At 34.4% G+C, this 14,407-nt stretch overlaps 1 long non-coding RNA gene across 2 annotated transcripts in view; it reads left to right on the forward strand.

Moving 5' to 3' along the window:
- LOC101750813 overlaps positions 1–13,695 on the forward strand; it is a 29,391-nt gene extending 15,696 nt beyond the window's left edge. Inside the window, exons 3-5 of one of the 2 annotated variants that reach the window (XR_005849633.1) lie at positions 11,149–11,324; positions 11,972–12,013; positions 12,980–13,695. This is a non-coding gene — a long non-coding RNA (uncharacterized LOC101750813). Of the gene's footprint in view, positions 1–11,148; positions 11,325–11,971; positions 12,903–12,979 lie in introns of those variants that run through there. The other variant, XR_005849632.1, reaches the window with a different exon arrangement.
- The last annotated feature ends 712 nt before the right edge of the window (positions 13,696–14,407 follow it).

Consider the following 14,407-nt stretch of genomic DNA (forward strand, 5'->3'; position numbering starts at 1 on the left):
AACAGCAAAAAGAAGAAAGAACAGTCAAGTAAATAGCAAGAAATGGGTTCTTGAGGAAAAAAAATGTAGTTAGGAAGAACATGGGAGAAATTAGTTTTGGATTGCTGACATATTCAAGGCAAAAGAGGGCATCATTTTTATTTTCCTGTGTAATCAATATATGATTGTATTGAAAGGAAGTTAAATTATGCCTTTCTCAAATACCTAAGTCTTATTTCACATAACTCCAAAGATTTACTTTCCCTATGCTTTTTATTAGACTAGGAAGGAGGTGAATTTTTCTGGAGATATGCCATAGTATGCCCCCTTCAGTACCTATTTAAGATCTAGTTTAATTCAATATTCCAATTCTTTTGTTGTCATAGTTGTTCAGAAGCTTTAAATTTTAAATTCATTCTTGGCTGCTTGGCAACCAAGAGAATATAACAAGGTGGCAGATTGCATAAATCAGATCACTGCATAGTTATACCACAGGGAAATTTCTTCATTGTAGTTGTTTTAAATTAAAAACATTATGGTTTTAATTTATCAAAACACTGAAGAAACTTCCATCTTCTGAGAAGTCTTGTTGACTTCAGCTGACATCCTTATCTCACTGCCACCCTTGCCTGCAAAAGGATGCTTCTCAGTAAAAGAACTTTAAGTTATAATAGCACATAGTATGTTAGATCTTCCTAGATTAGCTTCTGGAATGCTTTGTAATAACTCTTTTGTTCCATTGAAGGCAGGCAGGTCTATCATGTAAATATGGAGTCTTAACCCTGGAACTTTATATGTGGATTGAAGGAAGATTTATGTGAAAAATAAATCTTAAAATCTGTGTTAAAGGTTAATTTGGTACTGTTGGAAAAAACATTAGGCTACTTATGCAGAATTGTGTACATTTATTGATAGTTCAGTAAACTTAGATTTTTTATTTGTTTTATTTTTCTCAGGAGGAAATGATTGTGGTTTGGGACTGAGTTCTTTCCTTTTTATAACCTGTTATTGACTTTTTCTCTAAAGTGTATCCAGAAGAAGTAAAATAGAATTCTGAACTCACTAAGTAGAGTAAGTAGATCTTCATTGGGATGTCAAATGAAGAAGGATATTGATGACATAGCCATATAAATATCCTTAAGTGCATCCTCTCTATGATAAGTAGTTATGATTCTCTATGATAAGATGTGCATATCCTATATGAGTATTTTAAAGATCAAAATACAAAATTTTGCATAATGGTAAAAAATTCAGGAACAGATCAATTTTAAAGCATGTTCTATTGTACAAAATAAGTGGTGAAAAGAACAGATTGAGAATGTAATACTGCTTTTCCATCTACTTCAGTTTTGTGTGTTGTTAAGGTTAGGATAACCCTGAACTTCAAATAAGCTTGCAGTGTTCTCATAATAAACAGCCTTTTCTGGACATAACTGCCATTCTGATTATAAATTTATGGAATCCCATACCTTCTGCATCTAAATAAGTTCACAGAATTAGTAGGATATCTGACTCTCCTGATACACTAGCACAAAGTAAATGTATGGTGATTTACTTCACTTTGACTAGATGAGTCAAAAACTCTTTCCTAGGAGTTCACTGGGAATCTCAGGCACTTTTGCATTGAAGATGAACATATCCACATATGTTCATGTGAAAATCTGCATCATTCAAATCGACTGCAATTTCTAAAGTGTTTCTTTGTCCCAAATCTTCCAGGCTCAGAAGAATGGCCATGCACTGAGAAAAGGTGCAGAAAGAGAATGTGGAAAAATGTGAGGTGTCTGAGGCGTAATTTCAGGATGGGGCAAAACAATGTAGGATTTGTATTTAAATTGATATCTGGTATTGTAAAGAGTAAGCATTTTGAAGTTACTTGAACCTGATACATGTAAGGGTTTCTACACTAGAAGCTGGCCACTAGAAAATCCATGATCATGAATAAACAGGCAAGATCTCATGGATGTCAACACCTCATGCTCTGCATACATGCACTTCTAGAAATGGGAAAGTTCCATTATTCTTCCTTGAGGCAGAGTGCCTGCACACTGCAAAGTGAGACTTATAATAAACTACAGAAGCTATTATGTGCACTTCATCCCAGGAGAAAAAGCCTGTTTCAATATAGTTGATAAAGTCGTATTAATATCATCAGATCATACATTCACACATCCCATTCCAGTTCCTCGAGGCAGAGTTTAAAAAGTTATTCTCTTCTACCTTCCTGAGTACTTTTCAGTTTTTCAAACTCCTTAGGAAAAGTTCCTTTTTTTCCTACTTCCTTTCAGATTTGTTTGTATAGACATTTTCCGTCATTTTTGTGACTTTTCCCTTCTTCACTCAGTCTCCAAGCTTCCTGGAAGTTCTCTCTTTGGTATCTCAGCTGTCTCACAAGTTCAGAAGCTTTTAAATGCCTTTTCCACAGAAAGCAAAATCTATCCTCTGTTCAGAAGGTTCCAAGACTTTGTTGTCTTTTTTTGTTTGTTTGTTTTGCCACTGATGGTCACCATAGGTGACAGGTGGTAGGCTGCCCCTCCTGTGCAGGTCCTAGGGATGTTTGGGCTGTTCTTGATCCGAGCTGGGTTTTGAAGGTGCCCTGTGGCCAAGTGCCCATCAAAATTCTCTACTATGGAGCTTTGAGGACTTTATATCCTTAAACTTGTTCATTTACCTTACAGGCAAATAAGTTGAAGTTCTTCTGAAGAAATAAATAGCATAATATTAAAACAACCCAAACTATTATTCACTACTTGTAAGTGCAAATGTTTTCATCGATCCATTGCTTGTAAACTAAAAAGTTTATCAAAACAAAGGCATTTTGAAAAATGTAATTTGTCCTAGCAAACAATGAGTAGAGAGTAAAATAATTTAGATGAATAGTTTTCTTTTCCAAGGAATGGAGAATTAAAAACTGAAAACTTACTCCTGACATCCGAAGCAAGAGCCATAACCAAGAAGATATAATGAGATATAATGCTTGAAGAAGTTTGGGGATCTTTCATAATTTACATAATTCACATCATTTTCTGACAATTACATTTTACATCTGAGTCATCCTGTAATTTTTCCTCCTTTTAGTAGATTTTTTTTCTTATTTTTTTCTCAAATCTTCTCAAAAGAAATTCTAAGCTTCAGATGTCTTCAAATATCACATTATGAAAAGGCTTTAAGAGCTATTTCATCGTTTTATTTAAGCACACAATATCTGAATTTTAATGATGTATAACAAGGCTAGTATCTTAATGAATACAAAAAATTAAATAGCTCCCTTAAGGAGGGCAGAGCTTTCCTTTCACTTAAAGCCAAAATAGAAAATTTCTGTGGATTTTTCCCAGAACAAAAAGAGAAATTTTATATCTACACTTCAACTGTGCTCCTGTAGTCTTCTTCCAAAGACAATTCCTGGACCTCATTAGAAGTCAGCTCTGGAAGATACATATCCAGAGCTAACTTCTAATGAGGTCCAGGAATTGTAGTATCTCTGTTTGTCATAGCCCAAGGGAGGGAAGAAGTTCATTCCAAAACTTTAGATTCCTACTAGTATGTTTGTTGGCACATGTCTGGGTTGGTAGACACAGTCCGTGCTAATGGATTTAAAACTGAAGGTGAATCTCAGCACTAAGGTTAATTTAGCCAATTTACACTTAGATTTTTGTACCTCTGATACTCGAGTTAATATCACCATAATTTGTACTCCAAAATATTTCTGTAGAAAATAGTTGAAGCATTTCTTGCTTTTTACTGTCTACAGTGCTTTTATCTTAAAAACCCATCAATTATGAAAATTTTGTTTTCTTGAAAAAGGTTTTCACTCAGTTCTGTGGTTGAACAAGGATGAGTGAGTGTAAAGGAATAGGAAAATAGGAAAAGACCTTTCTTTCTACTGTTTTCAAGATGTTAGAATGGTTTAATTGTTCGAGGAACATTCAGAGAAGAGGACTGATAATAAGTGCCACTAGGATTCTGTTTCCTCTAAAAATATACCCACTATTGGTTTAAAATATAATCATGACATTTAACTGTTAATTGTGGAGACACATGTTTATTCAAAAATCTTTTTGATTCAGGCCTCAAATAACACTGTCAGGAATTTAGCAAATTGTGATTGTCCCTGCTCTCTTTGTGAGAGATTATATCCCACAATAGTCAGAATGTATACAGGAGATTTAAGATTGCTTCATTTAATGCTATTTTCCAATTTCAACTTCTGTATTATTTTATTTTATTTTATTTTATTCAAGGGTGAAAAAAAAAAAAACACTCATCTATGTAGGAAGAAGATTGCTTTCTGTTTTTCATATGATGGAGAACATTTTATGTGTTTATACTGAAGTGATTGTAACAGAAACAAAATCCTGAAGGTGGAAGAATAGTAACAAGTACAATAGAAACACTAGTAAAAAATAAATAAATAAGGGGAAAATATCTTCTCTGTTCCTGTTCTGGAAACCCAGTTGATTTTAATGTAATCTACATTGTCACAGGGAAAATGTAGAAACACTTTACTAACAACGAATTGAGTAAATACTGAGTGTTAGTTTTTGTACTCACATTTTTTTCCCTTTTATCAGACACAGAAGTATTTTCTGCAGTAATAAATGAAATCCCAGAAATTAAAACCAGAAGGCTCAGCTGGCTAGAAGAATCCTTTTTGTTAGTTTTAATTTTGAAAACTACAGAATATACTAACATTTTTCATTTTTATTCCGTACTGTTTAATGATTATGTGTAGTTTCAATGTTAATACTTATTTATTATTAAAATTAACTAATTATCTGACACCAAGGAAATTCATATCTAAATGTAAAATAATGGAAAAAGTCTGCAACACTGAGGCATTTTCATAAGTTCCCAGTTTTCAAAAAATAAGCCTTCAGGGAATCTAGAGGGTAATGAGGTATTTTACCATATAAGCAACATAGGCCAAAAAAACAGCTATGAGTGAAAGAAACACTCTCCAGAGACTTGTCATTACAGCAGCAAGAAAATGAAAAACATTTCAGAACTGTGAAAGAATTTGTAATGTTGCATAAAGCTTTGTTATTCATTTCTGTAGCCTGATATGGAACATCTAAAGTAAAGGAGATCAGGATTTTTATTGCTTACAGTAACTGACAGTTCTATGAAGAGCATATCTGTCCTACGCAGAACATGTACACAGGAGCAAGTTTCTTAAACTTGTGTGTTTCATATAATGTAGAGCTACTTCACACACATGAATAACTCCTGACAGTACGCCACAACAGCAACACAAAAGATCATTTCTTTAATATAGATGAACATTCCTTGCACAAGGCAAACTGTATTTGCATCCATCAGCTACCCCTCTTTGAGTAATTATCCCATTTTCCTGGAATTCAGCAAAAACAAAACAAAACAAAAACAAACAGCAACAACAACAGTAGATATTCTAGTATCACATTTGATATAGTTAATTAGGGCCTTCTTCAATGACTCTATTTACTTGGGTAGCCCTCTTTAGGTTCAAAGCTGACTCCTGTGATTACTGTCTTTTCAAAGGTGTCAGTCATCCTTTTTTCAGTGAGATTAGCTTGCTTTCTGACATCATTCAGTGAAGTACAAAAAAATATATCCCTCCTCATGCAGAATTTTTGCACCTCTGAGAAGTTATCTCATACGTATGAATGTTTTTTAATCCCCTTATTCAATGCTTGAAAGCAGTGTCTGAAGGAGATTGCTTGAACATGGTCCCCAGAGTTCAATTAAAGTAGATGTTCTTGTCATTGGATGCTATGTCCATAAAATCCTATTATACTGGAAATTCGCTGTGTTGCAGAAATCTTGCAGATACTCTACTCTTCTTTCAACTTGCTGTCCATTGTCTTTGATGTGTGATTTCCCTTCAGATGTTTCAGGTTGTTTAGGTGTCCCTATTATGGGAGGCTAAAAGAGCATTTTGATGGATAGTCATAAATGATGTTTGCTCCCTCTTTTATTTTTGGAAAGTGTCCTGACATTATGTATGTTTATACATGATTACACACAGTTGTACACAGTAGTTAGTATATGATAAAGTGTAGTTTGTGGAGACACTATTGCAAATTTGCAGTGTTACAATTCCATTTACCTTATACCATTGCAATCACAGCTCATATATGAGACACTAATGTTCATCAGTTTGTATGAGAAAAAACACAAAACTTCTCCTTAATGTGCTTATTTATTGAGCAAAAAAAGAGAAAGTTTCTTAAATTTGAAAGTAAGAGTAAAGTAAAGAACCTTTGTTCAACTCTGAAACTCTTATATGTTTATCTAAGCTAAAACTGAAACATAAAACAATACAAATTCAGTTTCCAGTGATTTTCCTGCTCTTTCTACTCTCTGGAATTTTTTTTCAGACATTCTATTTCATTTCTATAATCTAGTGTATAGCTTTGAGTCATGTGCTTTTTAAGTCTATATCCAATTCTGAGTTCTACCAATTCCTTTTGTACAGTGTCTGGATCTCCTTTGTATGAGAACTATCAAGAGTAAGTGCAGAGGTTTTCCTCCTTACTTTTTGCTTTAACATTCTACTTAGCAGATAAAACAAGTTCTAGACTCAAATTGCTGGGTTTTGTGAGTGTGTTTTTATATGTGTTCTTGCTGTGTTAAACCTGGCTGGGCATGAGTATAATGCTTCATTTGTTAAGTTTTGGAGTTTCATCTACATGACAAAACTACATTTATTTTGCCACTGATTCATGAGTTAACAGGGTTGTACAGAAAAATGTGATTAAAATGATTACTCATATTCATGAGGAATTATGACAAGATTTCCTTAGGCTTTTGACAATGCCAATTTGCTCTGAAATAGGCTTCATTATAAACATATATTTAATGCATCTTTACTTACATTCTCTCTGGAGTGTTCATTAGCTCAGGCAGAGTACTACACAACTGCAGTTATCAAAATCAGGTCTAAAACTACCCCATGTCACATGCAGATAGAATTCACTTGTATCAGAGGTAGCTAGCTTTTAGATGTCTTACAGTACAATTCTGAAATGAATGACATTGATGTTCTCATTAGTGTTTCCCAGGGAAAATGAAGAATCTCAGCATAAGGATACAAAAACCTGCAGAGCAGGAAATACTGGGGTTATGACAGAAATCTTCTGTCTACAGAAGTGTGTAACTTCTCTCTTTCTGGATACTTAAAGAATTTTCCAGGTCATGTATCATCTTTGTCATTTGTCAATACCTTAATGATGCAAACTTAGAGTGGTTTATAGGATTGCTTTAAACAGTAAAATAGGCCCCATGCTCTCTTGAATTTGGGAATACTACTTTTTGGAGCATTTTTAACTGGTTCTGTAGCTAGATATTTTGCAACTTTGGACAATTACTATCTAAATAAGAATCATTTTTTCCCTCTTTCTAAGGGAATAAATGAAAAAAAAAAATCTCCTATAGTGTTGAATTTTGTTTCTTCATCAGCAGCATTAAAAAAAAAATCAGATATTAAGGGAAAACAATATACGTTACTTCACTTTTTCTTTATATGAGTGTCCCGCTCCAATTTATAGGAGGGAGAGGAGGTTCTTTGAAATATGTATGCCCGGCGTGAGATTAAGAAACAACGGTTCAAATGTTGGTCCGACCAGTTTATTACAAATGTTAATAAGGGAGATGAAGAAAGGGGAGGACGGACACTATTACGGATTGGGGTGATGGGGAAGGGAAGGCGAGCGATAGGAAAAGATAGAAAGAAGCAAGAATTGCGTAAAGCGGGGATAGTCACCACCAGGATCCGGCAGCAGTCCCGTTGCACGACGTTCCGACGGTCGGAGGCCGAAGGGCAGGAGCAGCGAGGCTGGTCTTGGGCAACGAGAGGGTGCAGGTACCGGGTGGGTCCAGGAAGAAGCCGCAGAGTAAGTCTGGGAGGAAGCAGCAGGTCTCAGGTAGCAGGCCCAGGGAAGTCCGTCAGCATACGGTCCGTAGTGAGGGATCTGATGGCACAAACCTCGAGTCCGTCGTGGTGAGGGATCTGATGGCAGAAAACCCTTCTCGTCAGTCGCGGTGAGAGATCAGATGGCAGAAAACCCCTCTCTAGTCTGTCGTGGTGAGGGATCAGATGGCAGAAAACCCCTCCATTTTCTCCTGCCTACGTGACATCCCTGGGTGCTTGAGCAAGAGTCATGTGCATACCTCCTGAGATGGCCATCTTCCTCGAGATAAGTCCACACAAAAAGACCGTTTCCCGGCCATTAGCAGCAGCTTGTCTCTCTCTTGTTGCCCCTGGCCTTGTCCATCTGTGCTCCTTAGAGGATTTCACAATCCTTAGCCAGGACCTGTCCATCAGTGTCCTCAAGATAAAAGATTTCTCTGCCTTTGCCCAGGACTTGCCTGGACTTGTTCCTCAGCAAACTTTGAGTCAATGATATAAAAGAATAGTCTCTTACAATGAGCCTACGCTGAATAAAGAGGAATTGCATAGTACAAAACATCAGGTCCTGGCTAAGTCGGATTTCAGTCAGATTGCTTTGTAAACAGTAGAACTTACATAGTGAATTTTCTATAGTGTACTTAGTACATCTCCTCTGTGCTCTCATGATCAAGATGCCCTCTTCATCCTTTGCCTCTGCTCTGATTTCACTTAGGAACTGAAACCATCCATTGGTAGGAAACTCTTTATTCTGTGTAAAGCTGTTTTCCTCTGGAACTATTTAAGTTGGTACTTTAGGTGTCAGAGCTGTTTAGCCCTTGTACTTTTCATAACGGGCTTTTAGCTGAAGAGGTCAGGAGAAGCACACCACTGCATGCAATTATGTTCAGCCACCTTTCATGGGCTGTTACATCAACAGCACTGCTGTTAACTGAATGAAGAGGGACAGCCTTATAAGGGAGAAGAATGCCAATGTGCTGACAGCATTAGGACATTCAATAAATATATCCGAAAACAAACAAACAAACAAAAAATTGCAATTAATATTTCAGAAGGTTTGGGGTAAACAAGAAAGCACAAAAATGTTTTAAAGAGGTGCTAAATAAGGCACTGGAATATTGATGAGAATTGCACATACCTAGTTATTCAATTCCTACTACATATCATAGATTGAATGCAATTAAAAAATCAACACAAGTACTTTTTTTTTTTTAATAAAATAACATATATTCTGTTGCTTTTAAAACATTTACAATTTGTTCAGAATACTTGTTACAGGTTTTAGACTTTTGCAGAATACTTCACTATTACTTCTATTTATACTGAATAGAATAATATGTGAACTTCAGAGTATAACTTAAATAAAAATTGTTTAATGGGATGTCTTTTTCAGATCAGATCCTGCAGTTAATTCCAGTGGGGTTAGTTTGAATGTATCAGGGGTGATATGTGATTTGGAGGAAAAGTCAAGTTCTTTGTTTTTTATAGAAATAAGACAATCCCTTTTTTATCATCAAAAAATATTTTTTATCTTAAGATCAATAATTATAATAGCAAATGTTGATAATTTTGATTACTTATGCAAAATGTTTTGCTTGGAAAATTAGATATAGTCAGATATTCAGTTTTTAAGAACATAGTTCCAGGAAGGAAAAAAAAGATGACTATACATAATGATACAGAGAAGTCATGTTATATGTTTGAATTTACTCATTAGAATTGAGATTTGAGAAGCTTTTATGCCATCCATTAAATGGGTTTTTTGAAAGCAGATTTTTACGTTAGTTATTTGGCTATGTTATGAATATATTCAATTTTTTTTTTTTAATGAGGAAGGAAATAAAACTAGAATATCAAGACAACAAAATGACATAAGACTTAGAAATCTCTCTTCACATAGAAAGACTTCAACTGCTGTTGTTTTAAGTCCTTCAAAATTAAACAATGCTTGATCATAGTCTAAAATTGCCTATAGCAGTAGGAAAACACCTATAATAGAAGGTTCTTTAATGTTTCAGACGAGCATAAAAAATTGCTGGAAGCTAAAGTGTCTAAAAGTTCAGACTATTAAAATGTATTTTACTGTTAACCATTAAAACAACTTATTTAGAACTGTGGCATTTACTTGAGATATTTCTTGGTTGCTGCCTAGAACAACATAACTCACGCCCACTTAACCTGGTCTCATAATGGTCCATGCACTTAGGCAGGAAGAATCCAGTATTTTCCAGATATTCTGTAAAAGTCTTTCAGCATGCACCATGCCACCACTTGTAAAGATTTGGTCAAAGGCAGCAGAAATAACAGTTAGACAAAGACAGCATATCATAAATATATATGTACATTTATACATATACATACATATATATGTTTATTACATAGGTTGTGAATAACCCAGATGGTAGCAGACTCAGTTCTTTTGAATGCGTAAGCAGCTGCACTGCAGTTTTAAGTAACTCACTCTCTGGAGGACACGAGGATAACTTCTATATATGATACCACTTTTGGAAGTTCCCACTTTTTATTGTTGGTTGCTTTCTTTCTTTTTCTCTCTCATGCCTCCTCACAGCACAGATAACTTCACAGAAAGCAACCAGTTAATCTGATAAAATAGCCCTAGAACTTTAGTTGGATTGAATCATTGTTTCAATATTACTGTGGGAACACAGTGCTTTTTAATTCTTCTCTTAGTTATGGAGGACTAGCAAATTACTATAGATTTGATTTATATAAAAGTAAAATTTGCTAGTCATTGCTTTGTTGTGCTTAAAAAGAAAACGGACAAACTTTTCTGAAGTGAGTTTGATCGAAATCTTTTTTTTTTTTTTTTTTTCAAAATATTTCATGATGAAAACAATGAAGGTATTCAAAGCTTTTCATATAAAGAGAGGAAAGAAAAGGACTGCAAAACTTAGACCTGCAGTTCAATATATATGCAACAGAAAAATGAGAAGATGAGAAATACATCCTTCTAATGATGCACAGAGGTCATTTTCAGAATAATTTTTCATTACCTACATATCTTAAACAAATGCCGTTGTTTCAACAAGCAATAAGCAGTTGTGTAATTACATTAGCTTGCATAACTGGTGTATAAAATAATATATATTAATAAATTTTCAAAGCTCTTGCAAGATCTTGGTGAGATAAGTATATATTGGTAGTCAAAAGAGATTTTTTAAATAAAATAAAATCATAAATATTAAAGGAATAATATAATGTATTATTATTATTTATTTACCAATATACCATGAAATAGCTAATATGTGATTTCCTTACAGCATCAACAGACATATTTAGGAGACAAAATATCTATGAATTCTGGAAAATAACTCATTTTCAACTAGAGGTCAAAATGGCAACAAATGTCTTTTAATTTTCTTTGAGAAGGCATCTTCCTAGTTGGACATCAGTAGATTTACACAGAAGTGACCTCTGACTTACAGTTGGAGCTGAGGTATGTTTAGACAATGTCTTGTTCAAGACATTCTTTTTTGACAATTTCCTTGAACAAACTGTTCTTTTTTTGTGGTGTTGTTTATTTTGCTTTGTTTGGTTTAAAGATAATATCTCTTATCATTAAATCTTTACAGTCCTTCTTTCAGATCCTGAACCATACTGGTGTGCTTAAGATGACAAAATTAGACACCATATGCTGTGGTTTAATGTGGCATGCAGCTCAGCACCCACATTCACTTGCCCCCTTCTCCCAGTGGGGTGGGGAGAGAACTGAGAGAGAACTAAGTAGAATTCATGGGTTGAGATAAAAACTGCTGAAACCAGGACAGTGATAATTTTTCAGTGAGTCAAGCCTTTTTTTTTTTTTTTTTTTGTTCTGTTAAACATCTGTTTAATGAGATACAGAGAAGAATTGGAAAAAAATTGCATTTAAAGTAAAAAGCAAGTAACAAAATCTCATTAGCTCTCTGGCATATCAAGAGACATTAATTATGTATATAGATCAGTGCACAAATTAATACTGTAAGAGATCCATAAATGTTGAGATGTTGCATGATTGTCACTATTTTTGACAATGTGGCCTTTCATATATTTACCTCAATAGCTGAAGAATCATTAAAATCTATGTTTTTTTTCTTTTCCCAGGGAGAAGAAAGAGGGAGAGATAAGAGAGAAGATTGATTTTCTGTAGGTTACACATTACATTTTTGAGAGAAAATTTTGTTCCTGAATATGCTTTTTTTTTCAATAATACCTTTTTCCGTTAATGTCATAAGCAATAAAATTTGATCTGAAAAGTTAAAAACTTCCCCTCTTCTACGTTCAGCTAATTATTTTAATTGTAATAATTCATTTATTCGGTAATAAGAGTATGGGAGTTTGGCAAAGGTTTTCTTCATTTATTCTGTGATAAGCAATCACATTCATATATCATGTGATGCTACTTCAGGTTGTTTTATGAAAAGGTTCTAAAAGTTCAGCATATAAAACAAATAATACTTAGCAGCCAATTTAATGTAATGAAGAACTGCAAATGCTTATGAGAAGCTTTACTGAAAATCTTTCTTTTGCTTGAGATACTGCCTGCTATCATGTGCTTTTGCACATGTCCTTCTGACTCATTATATTCAGGAGGCAGAAATCTCACCATTTCCAATGGTAGAAAATGCTTGGGCTCTGTCTTTTCAACCTATGATTTTTGCTTGTCTAGGAGATTTGATGACAAAATGGCTATGTTAACATCTTTCTTAACTTGATTCCTGAGGGGTTAAGGAAAACTTCATGGAATGTCATTATTCCCTTAAAGATACACGTTTTGTTGGACTGACAAAGTGGTTTGATTCCAAATTAGCACTTTTTGCTAGAAAAATTGGACATCATCATTAAAAGACAGTGTCATCTTAATGGTTTATTTTTATTTTCTTCTGATCTTTTTAACCGAAGTCAAAATAACTACTTTAAGAAATTATCTAATATTAAGACCTTGTGTAAAATTCTTTTTATTTCAGTTAACAATGTCTAACTCATAAAACTGTCTTACTCTCAGTTTTTCTTCTTTATTATGGGCCAAGCTCATTTACTCGCAGGTTTTATTTGGAGATAATCAAATAATTCCCTTAGAAAGAGACAAAACAATTTTTCATTTGCCTTCAGGTGGATACTATAGATGCATATGGATGTCTTCAGCCACAAGCATTCTTCAGCTCCTTCTTGGACAGTTTTTTTCCACTGTTGCCTTTAGGGATTGCTCTAAAAGGCAGTACTCTCCTCCTCTTTAGACAACATAATTTTTGCTTCCTTTTTGAATAATGAGCCTTTAAAATTATCAGTGTCACTATCAAGGATTTGAAACCTACATCTGTATGACTAGTTAGCTTATTGACTGTTGGCAGTTACTGCTATGGCATTCTGCTATGATATGCAAAAATGATGCTTGTTTGACTTTTTTTTTCTTTTATATCTTTAGCTTCCATTATAGTTTCCATTGCCTTTTAGCAGTACTATTCTGCTCTTTTTCACTAGTCTAAAACACCGTCATGATTACAGATGGAATTTTAGGAAAGGAAAGAATGAAAATGAGAAATATTATGTAAAATCAAGCTCTGTCTTTGTCTTGAATGCTGAGTGTAGCTTTCATTCTCTCATCTCAAAAGACTGAACCTGGAACTCTTTCAAGAGTGAGCAATAATCAGAACTTGTAATCGTTTTTGTATGAGTCATGACAAAATTAGCTTCTAAACTCAGCCTGAAAAAGAAATAACCAAAGGAAAATTAGAGAGAGATCTCAAATATTATCCCTGGCAAACAGGAAGAAAACAAGGATCAATTATTCACATTGTCATTCAGCAGAAGGAGCTAGTAGTTGGAAAAAAAAAAAAAAAAAAAAGTGCATAAAAAAGAAAGGTAGATTTTCTATTTTTTTTTTCTAATATTTTGTAGTGCAATGTGTAATTCTGCACGATGTTATCAACATTAACTTCAAAAGGAGTCATACTGATGCAGAAAATCCATTGAGGCTCATTAAATATAAAAATGACATTTCTCAGAAATAAAACCAGAAAAAACAGAATTTGTATGATGGATTCCTCAGCTTTAATTCATTCAGTTCCACAGTTTTCACTTCTTTCTTCTTTCTCTTCCTTGAAAATATACCATTCCTATGCTTTACATATGCATGGCACATAGTACTCTTCAAAATAGGTTCCTTCTTAAGATTCCTTTAGCTGAAATAACTGAAACCTGTTGTAGCAGGATTCATGCTTCTGATGTAGCAGAGGTACTTCAGAATTATTGTCACTATAAAGATTAACTTCTTGTCTACTGTTCGGTGATCTATTCATCCTACTATAACTTCCACAGTTTTCAGAGAAATTTTAGTTGCACTACTCTCCCACTTGGAGAAGATCAACCCCAGGGGGCACAAAAGCATGCTGGAGGCCACCTCACCGGAAAGCAGCTCTGCAGAAAAAGACCTGGGAGTTTTGGTACGCACAAGCTGAACATGAGTGAGCAGTATGCTCTTGCCCTCAACATTGTTAAGACTGCTACAGGAATAGTGTTCAGTTCTGAGTCCTCCAGTGC

This window comes from Gallus gallus, chromosome 1, assembly GCF_016699485.2.
Source record: "Gallus gallus isolate bGalGal1 chromosome 1, bGalGal1.mat.broiler.GRCg7b, whole genome shotgun sequence".
In the NCBI taxonomy this organism is placed as follows: Eukaryota; Metazoa; Chordata; class Aves; order Galliformes; family Phasianidae; genus Gallus; species Gallus gallus.